Source organism: Hibiscus syriacus, unplaced genomic scaffold, assembly GCF_006381635.1.
Source record: "Hibiscus syriacus cultivar Baekdansim isolate YM2019G1 unplaced genomic scaffold, ASM638163v2 tig00111022_pilon, whole genome shotgun sequence".
NCBI classification, from domain to species: Eukaryota; Viridiplantae; Streptophyta; class Magnoliopsida; order Malvales; family Malvaceae; genus Hibiscus; species Hibiscus syriacus.
Window position 1 is genome coordinate 400,718 of NW_024062956.1, and position 15,619 is coordinate 416,336.

The 15,619-nt window shown below is 33.2% G+C and overlaps 1 pseudogene; it reads right to left on the reverse strand.

Moving 5' to 3' along the window:
* Positions 1-310: 310 nt before the first annotated feature.
* Positions 311-3,335, reverse strand: LOC120150366 (annotated as a pseudogene).
* Between the last annotated feature and the right edge of the window lie 12,284 nt (positions 3,336-15,619).

Consider the following 15,619-nt stretch of genomic DNA (forward strand, 5'->3'; position numbering starts at 1 on the left):
TAGAGGTCAATTTTTTTATTAAATAATATGTTCAAGGATTAAACGAAATATAAGTAAAACTTTAGGCATTTAAAATGTAATTTGCCCAATTTATTATATTTTTACATCATTCCTAAATCCTAATTTTTAAACTTCAAAGTTTTTAAATAATTTAAAATAAATGTACAGTTGAAATCCCATTTTATTAAACATCACAGAGTGCTAGAAGGGCGCAACACCCTTCGATTACGTAGACCAAAGGCGTTGTTAATTAATTGAAGATGCTTTTAACTGGCAGCGCCTTTGATCCACGAAGATGAAATAAAACAGCTAAGGGCACATCATAAAAGAGAGAGATGTATTATGCTTAGAGAGAATGAAGTCATCCCCTCAAGAACAGGCTTTCAAACACTAGTTAACCTTGTGCATGGCCATATACTGCATTGCACACGATTCGATCCTATCAACGACAAACATAATGTACAAAATATTTGTAATGTATGTAACTCGAAATACACGACCAAATTATGAACGTGATCGTTAGGGTCGATAGTTAGGGTCGGAGTCCTATCGACCCTTGTCTTGGCCTTACTCGAAATACACGACCAAATTATGAACGTGATCGTTAGGGTCGATAGTTAGGGTCGGAGTCCTATCGACCCTTGTCTTGGCCCTCGGATCTAGCATCATACTGTTTGGTGTAAACACGGTGCCTTCTCTCTCTTGCATAGATGACCCAGAAGATCAACGACAGCATCACGGCAGCCGATACAATTACTAATCCGATGTAGATCCATTGACTATAGTGACGCAGACTGGGACAATGTTCATGACTGATATCCGTGAATGCATCACGTACGAAAGTGCAGTCTTGCAAGTTAACCAGGAACGGACCATAACGATAAAGACCGTAACTGACATTCACTGCTGCCGACATCTGAGTGTAAAATTGAGGGGTCAACCGCCCGGGTGTAGAGCAAATCCCAGAGGATGAAACCTGACATATATAGTTCTTCCAAACCTGTTCGACACAGATACAGGCAATCATGAGTCTAGGATAGGCAGAAACCAGAAGACATAAACGGATTCGAAGAAGAGCCACATAATTTATGAGAGAGCAGCACGGTTGACACACGATTCGAATTTTACTTATAGAAAAGCTATCCTTATTACCTCTGAGGAATTGTGCAAACTCACTTCACCAACTGCACACTGTCGATTTGTGAGATTAGAATAAAATGGATTGCAGAGAGCTGGCAACAATGGACCAGATTGATTGTAATAAAGGTGTCATTTGTGGCGGGAAATTTCGGTTGAAAACATTAGTGATGACGCCATTCACGACGTTTACAAGTTGATAAGTGACGTTCTTGGTTCGTAACAAGGTCTCTTGGGCTGTTGCATTGTCGACGCAAGGCAGAATGTCATCCAATGCTGTATGAGCAGTGGGATTCTGGACCCATTGATCCATGGCAACACACGCATCTCCTGCAACACTGTATCAGGGGAAACATTTTTAGTTTAGAGCGTATATCATATCGAAGAAAGCAGCACGGAAGCAAGTTCAGCCAAAAATCGTTCGAAGGCAAAGAAGAAAACTACACGAGTTCTTTACAGGGAACAAGGGAAATCGAGCAGAACATACTTGTGGAGGAGGTGAAATACTCCACATAAAATAAATGTACCAGTAACAAGGATCCACCCGACGATCACTAGCCTGCATCCATTAATTGTCGAAGTGATCGATACAGGAAGTTCGAGTTAGTAACATAGGAACCTTCCAAAGTTGTACCTTTTACCGTAAAGCAATTGATGTAAAAATACATTAGCATGATACTTCACTTACGTGTAAACCAGGCACTGCAATCCAAGAATGGAAAATACTGCAGCCAGATATCAAAGTAATAGCAATAAGTTTAGACGGTACCGAGATAATCGAATCGCTTAGAATTACTATATAACTTACGGAATCCAAGAAATGCCAAAAAGAGCATCACAGCAGCAAGAATGATAAGAGCCAATCTCCTGCACCATTTACCATGAGATCAATTAGATGATCAGTTCCAAGGTTATTCTAACTTCATCCTAAAAGCTTCAACTTACATTCTGTCTAAGCCATGCTGAATCTTTTCCTTATTTTTGGCCGTTTGACGGGAAAGAGTTGAAGCCGAAGTGTTTATCTTCTTTTCAATATCATCGATGCTTCTCTGGACATCTGCTGGCAAAATAGCCGCATCCACGCTAATTTTCTTAGCTGCAGAAAGATAATCTGACACATTCCTGAGGTTCTCAGCAGTAAGGTCTGCCTTACTAACAGCATAATCCAGTGTATCCGTTGTACTGCCATGGAATTTTCCCTGACCGGTATACAACACAACACACCCGGCACTGCAACATGACGTTACGCATTCAAGTTAATATTCATACGGTTATATAGAACATACATATCTTCGAACGAGAGAGGGAGATTGAGTTACATTGCAGCAATGGTGAAGAGTATGAGGAAAATAAGGGACAACGCATACGCCGTCCGAGAGTAGCCATACGAATTTAGTTGACAACAGCAATGACGGATGCATATGATGAACAAACATAGTGCGAATATCGCAAACCAGACAGCGGCAACGACGAAGAACGGAGCCGCCGTGAAACCGACAGACTGCATTAACAGAGACAGAGACTATACTCAAAGATAGTTCGATTTAAATTGAAGATTTTTCAATTGAGATTAGATAATCAAAAACAAGAAAACATAGTTAAATCATGGGGGAAAACCCTAACAGGATTAGATTCAAATCATAAAAAAAGCAATCAAAGCCAATTACAAATAAGAACATCAGCTAAAATATTGAGAAGTGAAGAAACTGACAGCCCAATAGTGTTGATTGCTGATGTTCCATCCGCCTGTGTACTTTTTAAAATCATTAAGAGGGTCTCTTCTGTAAGTCCTCTTTTGTGCCAAAATCAAAGACGAGTTGTCCTCTGCCAGGTTCCTCCTTTCTTCTATCTTCCTCCATTGAAACACTACACTGTGCTCTCTCTCCCCAGGCACAAAACTTGTATAATACCCTGAAATCACAGAGAACAGCTAAACCAAGAAAACCCCAGGGGAAAAAAACAAAAACTCTCTATTTAGAAAAGGAAAAAAAATATCAATACCTGGACCATGCAAAGTCTGGACATTTGAGGCATTAGAAACTGTTTCATGTCCGAAAAGAAACAAAGAGAAGAAGAAAAGAAGAAACAACACATAAGGGTTTGATCTGAAACATAACATGATGTTTATGTCTTCTCTTTGTGTCTCTTAAGGTTCGTTTCTGAGAGAGAGGGAGAGAGAGGATGATAAATGAGTGCTAATTACAAATATTAAGAGGTTGATGAAAATCTATAACATGATGCTAACTTTACAGTTAGGCAAAAGTAAGATTTTTTTTAATTTTGTCTGTACATTTTTGTTTTTTTACCAAAATATCCATAATATATTATTCTACTGAGTGATTGTATTTTTTTATTTTCTTAAATTTGATTTAAAAAGTATTAAACTTGACTGCGAAGCCTGAAGTTGCTAATTTTTTTTTCATTTTTTATAAAGTTAATTAAAGGTGCTTTTTTTTCCTGACGACACGCTTTTCTTTGCTTTTTACTGCAAACTTGTTGCTTTGCTATGCTTTTAGGCATTATTTAATTCTTAAATAAGTTATCTAATTCTACTATGGAATGGAGTTATGTGTAATGTGATCGACATTATGATTTTTTTTAAACAAAAATTAAAGTTATTATTTTGATTTTATTTTTATTTTTAATTTAAATAAATTAAATTTTAATTTATTATAATTTTTAAATTCAATTAGTTTTTTGGCTTTAAAATTAGATGAATTATATTTTACTCTCTCATTTTCTGGGTACAGTATTTCCTAGATCCTCTTAGTTTTGAAAGTAGGTAAACTAATCATGGCCAACTATTTTCCAGTTTAATTTTTTTACTTTTTTATTTTATAATTAAACAAAATAGACTTTCTGTTTTAAATTTTTAAATTGATAATCTAATAATTATATTCTAATCATCATTTTATTCATATTTATATTTACTTCTCTAAAATTGTGTTTTTACTTCACTCAAAAATATATATGATTTTTCAATAATATATTGTAATTTAAATTTTGATGCTTTAAACTTATGTTTTATATGATTTAATTTATGAAAATAATATTTAAGTTTTGCATTTACGAATTCCTTACAATTATTTGACTTTAAAATATTATAAAAATTAAACATTACATTATTAATCTACTTTTTAAAAAGAAAAAAACTTTGTATAATATAAATAATTCATGGAATAAAGCGTTTCTATTCATTGGAAAAGCCGACGACTTAGTTGGCTAATATTCCTTCTAATTACGAATATATTATTATGTTGATAAATTTAGATTTTATTAATTTGCCCTTTTGGTAAAATAAAAAAAATTAATTAATGTAATCTTTTTAATTAAATGAACAATTAATGTTCCTTAGTTTTAAGTATTGACTCTATCTTGATCGGACAATCAATGTTAATAACAAAGCATGTCCACTTCCTTTCATTGGTTATAAATTGCATTTTTGACTTTTGTAATAATATATTTTGTGTGTGGATAAATTTGCTTTTATTATCGGAGAATCAAAGTCTGGTACAAGCTCAAAAACCCAATAACCGATACAACTCTAAATAATTACAACCTACATACAAAAGAATTATCGGTTAACTTATACCCCAAGCATTACAAAGTTGAATATTAACATAATCTAATCGATTAACTTTCTTTCCTCAGAGTTGAATCCCTACTATCTCTTTGATAGGTTTAAAAATATCATCTAGTGATCTGGAACATCCTTGAAAAAGACGTTTGTTTCGTTCCTCCCAAACGGAATAGATAAAAGCGCACCACGAAAGCTTAAGGATGGTGGTAAGCAGGGATTTCCCTCTCCATGATTCACAAGCTTGTACAATCATGCCCTCCCATGATAGAGAAGAATTTCTCAATCTAGTATGAAGCAGCACTTGATTCCATACCTGAGAAGCTAAATAGCAGTCAAAAAACAAATGATCTCTAGTTTCGATTGCTTCGTTACAAAGGCAACAGTTCACATCATTAACAATTCTCATTTGTTGTAAACGAGCTCTAGTGGGGAGTCTATCTAACAAAGCCATCCATGTGATCATGCTATGTTTAGGAATATGTAAAGGATACCATACCAATTTATGCCAAGAGGCCTTATCTCCTTTCTCCCTTATTTCCTCCCAAATAGATCGAATATTCTGTGCTCCAGCAGAAAATATAGCAGCAGCTTCTGTTCTTGATTTTAGAATACTGTTTAAGCACCAGCTGTAGGAAGAATTTAATTCAATTTGTCAGAAATCTCTATCCTTTTGCAATAATATTGGGAGTGGATTAACTCTCATATTTCAATTTTATTTTGAATATATTGAATTTTTAAATACAATTATAGCATTAACACATGACCATGAAATACTCCCCATATATGCCTTACGAAAAATAAAATAATTTTAGCAAGTATTCTCATAATAGAAAATACCATCTCTTTCATGAAATATAATGAATTAAAAATTGGATAAAAATTATAGACTGGGCAGGTTCAAGCGGTAAGCAACTTGATATCGTTTAAGCAGGTCTCGAGTTCGAGTTTTTGTGTATGTAGAAAATTCTTGTTGAGAGACTCACACACCAAGGTGTATGACACATGTCAGTCTGGATTAGTCAAAGACGAAACATTAGTAACCGGAAGGGCAACCAGATAAAATGGATAAAAACTCAATAATGTTAATAAGAACTAGACTAATGATATTAAAATTGAGTTTAAGGCGATCCTCCTAATTCTATTATTTTTGCCAACACGCATTACCATTTCAGCAAAACCAATATCCGCCGCCCACGCCTTACCATTTCAGCAAAACCACTATCCGCCGCCCAATGAGTGAACCATTTGAACGGCCTAGGACCCGGGCCAACACCCAATTCTTTAAGCAGCACAGGTTTATGATCGGATAGTCCTCTAGGTAGAGCAGATTGCGAGAGATTTTGATAATGGCCTACTATTTCTGATGAGAGTAGAAACCTGTCGAGCCTCCACGCAGTAGTGGACGTACCTCCTCTGAACCAGGTGAAGGCACTCCTCTCGAGCGGTAAATCAACTAAATTCCTCGCCTGAATGAAGTCTTCGAACACATTCATGGCAGTAGCATTTACTGGTCCGCTAGTTTTCTCCTCTTCGCGCCTAACTACATTGAAGTCCCCTCCTAATATCACAGGAAGCCCCAGACTCTGCTTAAGATCACTCATTCTAGAAAAAAAAAAATCCCTTCTGTCTGCTTGATCATTGGGTGCATACACATTGATAAGGACTGCCTTCAACCTATATGAACCCAAAAATCCTACTAACTCCACAAAGGAATAGGAAAGAAAAAAATATCCCTTAATAAGAAGACAAAAGAAAAAAAAACAAAGTGAAAATAAACAAAGCACATGTTTAATCCCTAATTAAAACATTCTACAATCTTAAGCATAAATGTCCATTAATTTTGTCAAAGCTTAATTTAAGTTAGAACATGGTGTACACCGATATATATTTTAGGCTTAGATATATAAAAAGTGCCCAACATATGCACGTTTTTTCAGTTTAGTGTCTAACATTTTTTTCATTACAGTTTGGTGTCTAACGTTTCATTCCGTAACTCAAAATGGGTTACGCCGTGACATACCATTAATTTTGGTCGTTAAATGATACGTATCATAATATGGTAATTTTTAAAATTTTATTTAAAATTTAAAAAATAAAATTATATATTTTTTAAAATATAAAACACACAAATTTTGAAATAACCTCAAAACTTTGAAAACCTTCATTTCAACTCATTAACCTTTAACCCCGTCACCGAACCACCCTTCTACGACTGGTGGCGGTGTACACTGCCGCTCCCACCGAACTCAGCAACCGACGACCTCAACTCGACCTTTAGATCACCCGAAATCGATCACCGTCGAACTTAATCGTAAGGAAATCATTTGGTCGCCCACCTCCAACATCGGCCACCGCTCGTCGGGAGTCATCACTGCCTAGCCCAGTGGAAGTGTCGTCTCGGACCAGTCATAGCCCAGTTATCCACTCGCCTCCAGCCGTTCGTGATGGAGTGGTATTTGAAAGTCTGACGAAAAGTCTCAATCACCGTTCGATTTTTGCGATTTCCGGCCGAAACCGTTGCCTTTTCGCCTCACCACCACTGAAGCTGAACTCGTCGGTCTTGTCCGACGAAAACCCAACCGGTTTGGTAAGCCACCATCACCGAGCGAACGAGCTTGGAATAGGGCAGTCGAATAGTTTAGGGGTTAGGGGATGAAATGAAGGTTTTCAAAATTTTGGGGTTATTCCAAATTTTTTGTGTTTTTCATTTTTTAAAAATATTATTTTATTTTTTAATTTTAAATATTTTTTAAATTATCATGTTATGACACATGTCATTTAACGGAAAAAACTAACGGTTCGTCATATCGTTACTAATTTTAAGTAACGGAATGAAAGGTTAAACACCAAACTGAAACGAAAAAAACGTTAGGCAATAATGGTATATTTAAGGTTAAAAAAGTACACTTCACACTTAATACTTGATACTTGATACTTGATACTTGATACTTGATACTTGATACTTGATACTTGATACTTGATACTTGATACTTGATACTTGATACTTGATACTTGATACTTGATACTTGATACATATGCTTACATTTGAATATAGAAGAAACCAACAAATAAAAAAAGGCCACAAAGATACCCCAAGCATTGGTCATTTTTATTTTATTCAATTCTTCATCAATTGAACCACCCCAGATTGTGGGCACATGTCTTTCACCGAAACGTGTTTAGCTGTCCCAAAAGTACATTTGTTATTTTGATGTTCATACATAACTATTAATTAAATTTTTATTTGTAGATAATATAAAATAAAAGCAATCATATTTTATTAAATTTGGTATATAAAGTTATTATTTATGTTATTTTCGAACTTATCAATCATTCCGAGACGTGTATGATATCTCCAATTTCCACATATTCCACTTTAATCATTCTTATTTTATTTTTTTATTTACGAGAATTTGAAGTTTGGACATTTTCATTGACGTGAGAGCTGATATGAACTGCTTTACACTTGTGGGTTCATTCTTGGAGATTTGAAGGGGAAGTGTCCAAGTGTTCACATTTTTTTAAAATAATTATTTTTTGGGGACACCTCAATCTCATCATATAATAAAAAGGGCAAACAACATATATACTCACTCAATTATTTATATAATTTTATTTTAGTCATCTAACTATTTTTTCTATTATCTTACCTAAAATTATATTTTGGTTTCATTTTGATCATTCATCGTTAAAAAATTAGAACCGATACTGACGTGTCACCATAAGTTAATGTCATGTCATCATTGAAAATAATAAAAAATATCACGTCAACAATTCTGTTAATTTTTTAACGGTAGGTGATTAAAATAAAATTAAAATGTACTGTTATGTTATGTATGATGTTTAAAAAATAAATGAGTTATAAAAATGAAACCACTTAAATAATTAAGTGACTAAATACATAGTTTACTCTAAATAAAACATATATTATTAATATAATTTTACTTTTAAAATATTTTTACATAAATAGATAAAATAATAATCCTCCAAATCTAAACAAGAGACAAAATGATTCTTCACATAAAATTTGATGCTGAATCGACAAAGCTTTGCTTTTAAAGTGGCAATTGAGCTAAGATAAATAATAAATTCATAACCATAATAATGATGAACCGACTACCATTTCTTTTACCTTTTCTAGTCAAAATTTTAACATCATGATCCCTTTGAATAAATTACAAACTAAAGATATGTACAATTGAGTTAATCCATATGTAATCAAGCCTGTCATCATTATTACTATCTCATCACCATTAATAGGGTATATATACGTTTGAGGAATAAACTTATGAAATTTTAAGATGATAAAAATAAATTATTAATGAAAAAAAAGTTATAAAAATATATAAAAATCTAAAATTTATAGGGGGGACAATCATCTCCAACCGAGTCCCTTAATTTATCTCTGACTATATAACCACACCTTTGAGGCACTTAATAGGAAAATGGACAAGGTAATTACATTGACATATAATATAAGTTGCAAAATCGAGAAACCCTAAATCGAAGCCTAATCAATGGAGCAGGCACCGGCCATTGTTGACTTACGTTTCATGTCATCATCACTGGGTTACTTGCTACATGTGACATGCACCAAACATATGTTGTTGCTTATTATTATTATTTCACTTGAACTATCATTGGGATCGTACACATGGCTACCTAATTTATAAAACATTATCGTTCCCCTGCCATTGCTAGCTGGAAATGCTGCAAAATGTATGATTTGCTAAAGAACTAAAGAAGAACAAATCGTATAACAAAAGCTTAATCAACCATTTTCCTATTAAATTTTAAATTACTAATCCGAGTATTATACTATACTTTTTAACCCAAAACCTATGGATAGAAAATTTTAATCTACTAAAGATGAATTGAAGGAGATGGACGAGCCTTGACATTTTTTAATTTTTTTAATATTTTAGATTTATTTTTTGTTGATAATCTATTTTCGTCACTAAAATTTTATAAGTTCAATCTCTTTTAAAATTTTATAAGTTCACCTCCTAACATAAAATTATATGTTTGTCTTTGAATCTACCATTGTTAAACCCCAAGATCCAACCATCTCTTGTTGTCATTAAACATAATCTACTATTGACAATGAAGGACAATCACTAAAGAATGATTATCGACGATGGAGGATAATGTCGAGTCTAGTGGTAGATCACTGATTTTTAGTTTATTAAATTTTGTTTGACTGGTGAAATTTTGAGTTTATACCAACTATAATTGCGTGTACCGTTGGATAGGTTCACTTGTAGGTTGAATTTCATTTGAACGTATATTGATGGTTAAAATTGGCAAGTGAAATATCTATGAAATACCCAATAAGGGTTAGAGGTATTGATAAGAGTGGGTGATGAATTGATTATAAATTTAGATATTAAATAAACGTAGCCTTGAAGCATATGGCGTTTGCGGAACGCGTTTATGGGACTTTTAAGCTAGCCAAGTTGCCACTTTCCTTTTCACTTACTAATTGTTACAATTCAGAGAACAGTAGTGATAGAATCCATTGAATATATGTATAACATAAATAATAAAATTATTTATTATTTATACCTATTTTCATTTAAAAGAAATCGTTAAAGATTAAAACACTTCAAAAAAAAAAGAATTAGAGTGATTATTCGATCAAATATTAAAAATTAGAAACATTCTATTGAAAAAAATTTTAGGTATAGGGAATTCTATAACATTTTCGAGCTGAACAGTGTTTAAGCAAGTTTGTTATTTTATTTGGGTTAAAAAATTCATTGATCAGCATTATTTTCCAGCAATATTGCCTAGTTAACTATTGGGTTTTCTTTAATGAAATTCTGCTTTTGAGGGCAGTGGTGGTATCATATGTCACTAAACCCTTGGGCCAAGGTAATATGAAAATATTAATAATTCTAAGCTTAGCAAATTATAGAGTTTGTGGTTAGGTTCGTAAACGTATTGGAGTTGAGTTCGAGTATTGTTAAGCTCGACTATAAAATTTTGAAATAAAATTCTATTCAACTTGAAAATTTGTAAGCTTAAAAATTTTAAACTCGACTCTAACTCGAAATCATGAATTAAAGTTCGAAAATGTTTGAAATCAAAAAAAATCTTAAACTTCACTCATTTGAAGTTCAAACTTAAACTTTAACCAAAACTTTAAGTACATGAAAATTTTATATTGTATTTTTATATAAATGTTAATATGCATTAATAATTTAACAAAAAAAATAAAATTTTAATATTTTTTTAGAGTTACTCACAAGCTTTTCAAGTCGAGTATCAAGTAAATCGATTCGAATTCTTTCGATTTGTTAAGAACTCGAATCGAGTTCAAACTCAAATCAAATCTATCAGAGTCCAGTATTTATTGAGCTTTAACATAATTAAGTTCGAATAACTCACAATATGTCTTGTCTCATTTACAATCCTATTTGTGACCGTCTAATTCATAACACCCGAAAAAAAAAGGTTGTGCTTATGAGATATTAGTGTAGTCAGCTAATTAATCATTAGGATATAAATATAACCTTTTAATTCAAATTCTAATTATAGAGCTCAAGAACATTTAATTGAGATTCTAGAAAGCTTATTATATTCAACTCTATTTTTTATGAATGTAATTTTTTATTCATTTTATTTCTTTTATAATGTTAATATTTTCTACACTAATATTTACATCATTTGCACACAAAATGAAAGATTGTAATACACGATATTTTCTACACTAATACTACTTGATTTCAACTTTTAACTAATCCATTGGTGTGATAACAAATTATTTATACGTATTTTAAATATTCAGTTCAAATTTAATTCCAGATTCAGAACTTGAATAACTTCTCAACGTTCTTTCATAAAACAAATATATCGGATGTTGGGTCGAGCCCCTGGAGGATATCATTTTAGTCATAAGCCCACGTAGGATATAAAAAACTTGGGTAAACTACTAGAATGGTCACTTATCTTTTATAATTGTACACTTTTACTTACTAAATTCAAAAAAACTTATGTTTTAGTCACTTACGTTATCATTTTATTAAGTTTTGATCATTTGGACGTTGAATATCGTTGGTTTAATGATATGACATGCTAGTAAAAAGATTTAGTTTTTATTTTAAATATTGAACATTAGATAAATATTGATTATGTGTCTTTTTGTAAATCCAAATTAATTTAGAGAAAAAATTTCACTATCAAGGAGTCTTATCTGTAACACAGCTACATTAACTAAGGCCACTATGCTGCAAGGCACCCCATATTTATTTATTTGATCTGATAAGTCATCCAAAATGGAATCCCTATTGTTATAGCTTCAGCTCAAAAGTTGACAAAAAAGCTGTTGACTACCCTAAACAAGTTACATCATGAACATAAAGATCATTGTACTATACTGTACCTACGTATCAGTTGTCTAATCTTTAGAAATCATTATAATATTTAAGAATTTTATGTGGCCATTAGCAAAGGGGCAGCCTTTCAGAAAACCCTCAAGCTATGTCCTAAAGAGTAGTGCTGTTAAGGAGATGCAGAAGGCAAAAACGTTCTTGTTGTTCTTTCTTTAAGGTTACCAAAAGTTTTCGTCTTTCTTGGGTTTTGTTTTGACACTTAAACAGTGAACATAGTGGAGAACAACCCATTATACAAAAACACAAACAATGTCCGCCTATGAACACATAGTGTCTAATAGCCTCTAAATGAATTGAATTGAGTTTGAGTATTTTTTTATTTGAACTCAATTTCAAAAGTTTAAAATTGAGTTTGACTTAATTCAAAAATTTATGAGCTTAAAATTATTAAACTCGAGTTAAAATTGGAATAAAAAATTAAAGTTCGACTCAAATTCGTAAAAACTTAAACTTGAATTAAAACTCAAGCTTTATCCTAAACCTTAAATAAATAAAAACCTTACTAGATTAGTTTATAAAAAAAATAACATATAAATATCTTTCGAGTCAAGTAATCAGTAATTCACTTTGACTTGTTAAGAATTCAAATCTCCATTTGAATTAAGGATTGATCAAGCTGATATGTCTAGTCTCGTTTGCAATCCTAGTGTCCAACAAGATCACACACAATCTCTAGTAGTACAATGGGGTATTGGGGTGCTCAAATGATTAGTCATTTTTCTTCGGGAAAACTTTACAAGGAGAGGGAAAGGGGAAAAAGGCAAAGAAAGTGGAAGTAAAATCTTAAAAAAGTAGGAGACTTGATAGGTCCTAACAGCCAAGTAGTAGTATATATACTAAAGATTGTACACCAATAAAGGAAGAGAAACAACAAATTCTTTTTACTGATAATTTCCCTGCAAATGAGGCCTTCCTGCTTAGCAGTCTCTCTTCTGGTGTATTTCATTTTCCTTTCCAGTGTTAACGGTAAATATGACTATAATTTTTTCGTTATAACAACTGAGTTAAATCATTAGATTATGACTTCTTTGCGTTGTTTCGTTTTGAAGGGATCCGCTTGGAGAGAAGCTTCAAATCAACAGAGAACCCTAAGTTGCATGTTGGTGCTATGATGAAGAAGAACAGTTATGGAGTTAAGCGAGATTTCATCATCTGCAGAAAAGGGCACTGTACAGGTACCAAGAAGAACAAATCACACCACTGGATACCAAGCATTCATGAAGATTACCGTGGACCTAGGAGGCACAGCCCAAGGCACCACTAAAATCCATCATTATCTTTCTTCCATGACCATTTTGTTGAACCCTAGGCCATGTAATCTGACAAACAATTTTGTTAACCATTATTATTTCTCTTTTGAAATGTATCAATTATGTGTAAGAAGGTGTCTTGATGCACCAAATCCAACAGATTTTCTTGGCATTCATGTTTGTCAGGAAAGAGCAGGACACTATTTACTGCAACTGCTGCTACTACTACTTCTACCAAGGTTGGTTAATAATTTACCAGCAGTTAAAATCAAAGTATTTCCATAGGGTTTAGGGTTAAAATCTTCACTTAACATGTAATTATGATGTCAATGTACACAGAGGGAAGACAATGGAGAAAATAACAAGGCTAACCCTACATCGAAAGTGAAGTTACTCATCGAAGAAAATGGTGGGAAGCAGTATGCCGATGTTATGGAGATTGCTGATCTGGACTATTCTCCGGCTAGGAGTAAGCCTCCGATACACAACTAAGGGTAGGGAGAAAGGTTAAACTCTCTAGATAACGTTATCGAACAAATTATTTCACGATATAATGCTCTCCCAAGATTAATTGCTCAAATAGGGTGAAATCTACAGTGTTGGCCGTAGGTCGTCATGTCATCCGGGCGACCTACTAGGTCGCCATGTCTTTCCGGTGAGTTATGAGAGAGATTTCATGTGCAATGCACGTTCCAACACGCTGGGTATCCGAGGCCATCCGAGCGAGCTATGCGAGGGCATCCGAGGGCAAGAGGAATCACGCGAGGAGCAGGAGGGAGTGTATGGCGACCTACAAGGTCGCCCGAAGTGCATGGTGACCTATGCTTGGGGACGTGCATGGCTGGCCACGTAGTAGGTCGCCCGGAAGTCATGGCGACCTACGGCCAACACTGTGGATTTCACCCTACTTGAGCAATTAATCTTGGGAGAGCATTATCTCGTGAAATAATTTGTTCGAAAACGTTATCTCGAGAGTTTAACCAGAGAGAAATGACTAAAGAGAGACGATTTAAAAAAATAAGTAAAATGTTTTCGAGGATTAAGATAAATTTAAAAGGAGCTGGACAGCTTTCCAGGAAAACTGCATGTTTTCTAGGGTTAGGAATGAATTTTGCTCATTATATCTTTTAGGCTTAATTAAAATATAAGTGACTTTAATTATACTTTGTGTATAATGTTTACGACGTTATTATTTAAAGTCCTTGGTTCGTTACATCCGTTAAAAAATTCATCGTTCAAAATATAATCATACGTTGAATTTATGAATAATCTATTTCCCTAAGAGTATCCGCAAGACCAACTATGAAAACTGAAACTATTTATCCTTTTGTATATTCAATACTTCATTTTATTTTATTTATTTAACCTCATAAATATATTTTTCATAATTTTACACTTATAAAAGATGTTCTAATAATTTCTGCCTCTACAAATTATTTTAATATTCTTTAACAGCTTTTATTCTTCTTATCACATTAATCTTTAGCTCTCAAAATATTTCATAACTTTACGTAATTAATCAATTTAATACTCAAGGCAATTTGGTTATGTATTGACATTGGGCCTCTTAACTAATATCGTTGACGTCACCTCAAACATAAAGAATGTCAGCTTTTCTGGACCTCACATACAGATAATGACAATCCTACACTTTCAGAGCTTAGACGATTGAAACTCTACCATGTTACTAACCACAACAACAAAATCCTATTTTCATATGTAATAGGAAAAGGGGAGGTATAGTAGTAGGTTACCCCAACGTATGGTTGAAATCAACTTCCGTGGAAGACCTCAGACAGTCAAAAATTAAAATAAAGATAAAATACAATACATGTATAAATAAATAAAGAAATGCATAGTTGAATAGTTTTCATATGTAGTCTTCATAAGCGCGTTTGTACTGGGAAGTACTCCCTGCAAATAAATCTCTGCGTAAAAAATCTCTGTATATTGACAGAACCGTAAGACCCGACTAAAACTTAAAAAGAGAAAACATGAAAAAAATGATACACAGTAGTCAACGTTACCAAGCTAATAGAATGAATAAAGTCCAATGGGATAAAACCTAAACTAAGGTAACACTACTCCGCTATCCTAGTTCTAAGCCTTCATAAATTCAAGTGACAGAAACGTATAAAAAATACAAGTTATGGAAATTACTATAAATGCATTAAAAGAAGACAGAGATGACACACACTATAGATGTGACCCGCACTACTCTACCACCCTGATCTTAAGTCTCCATAATTTCCTATCAG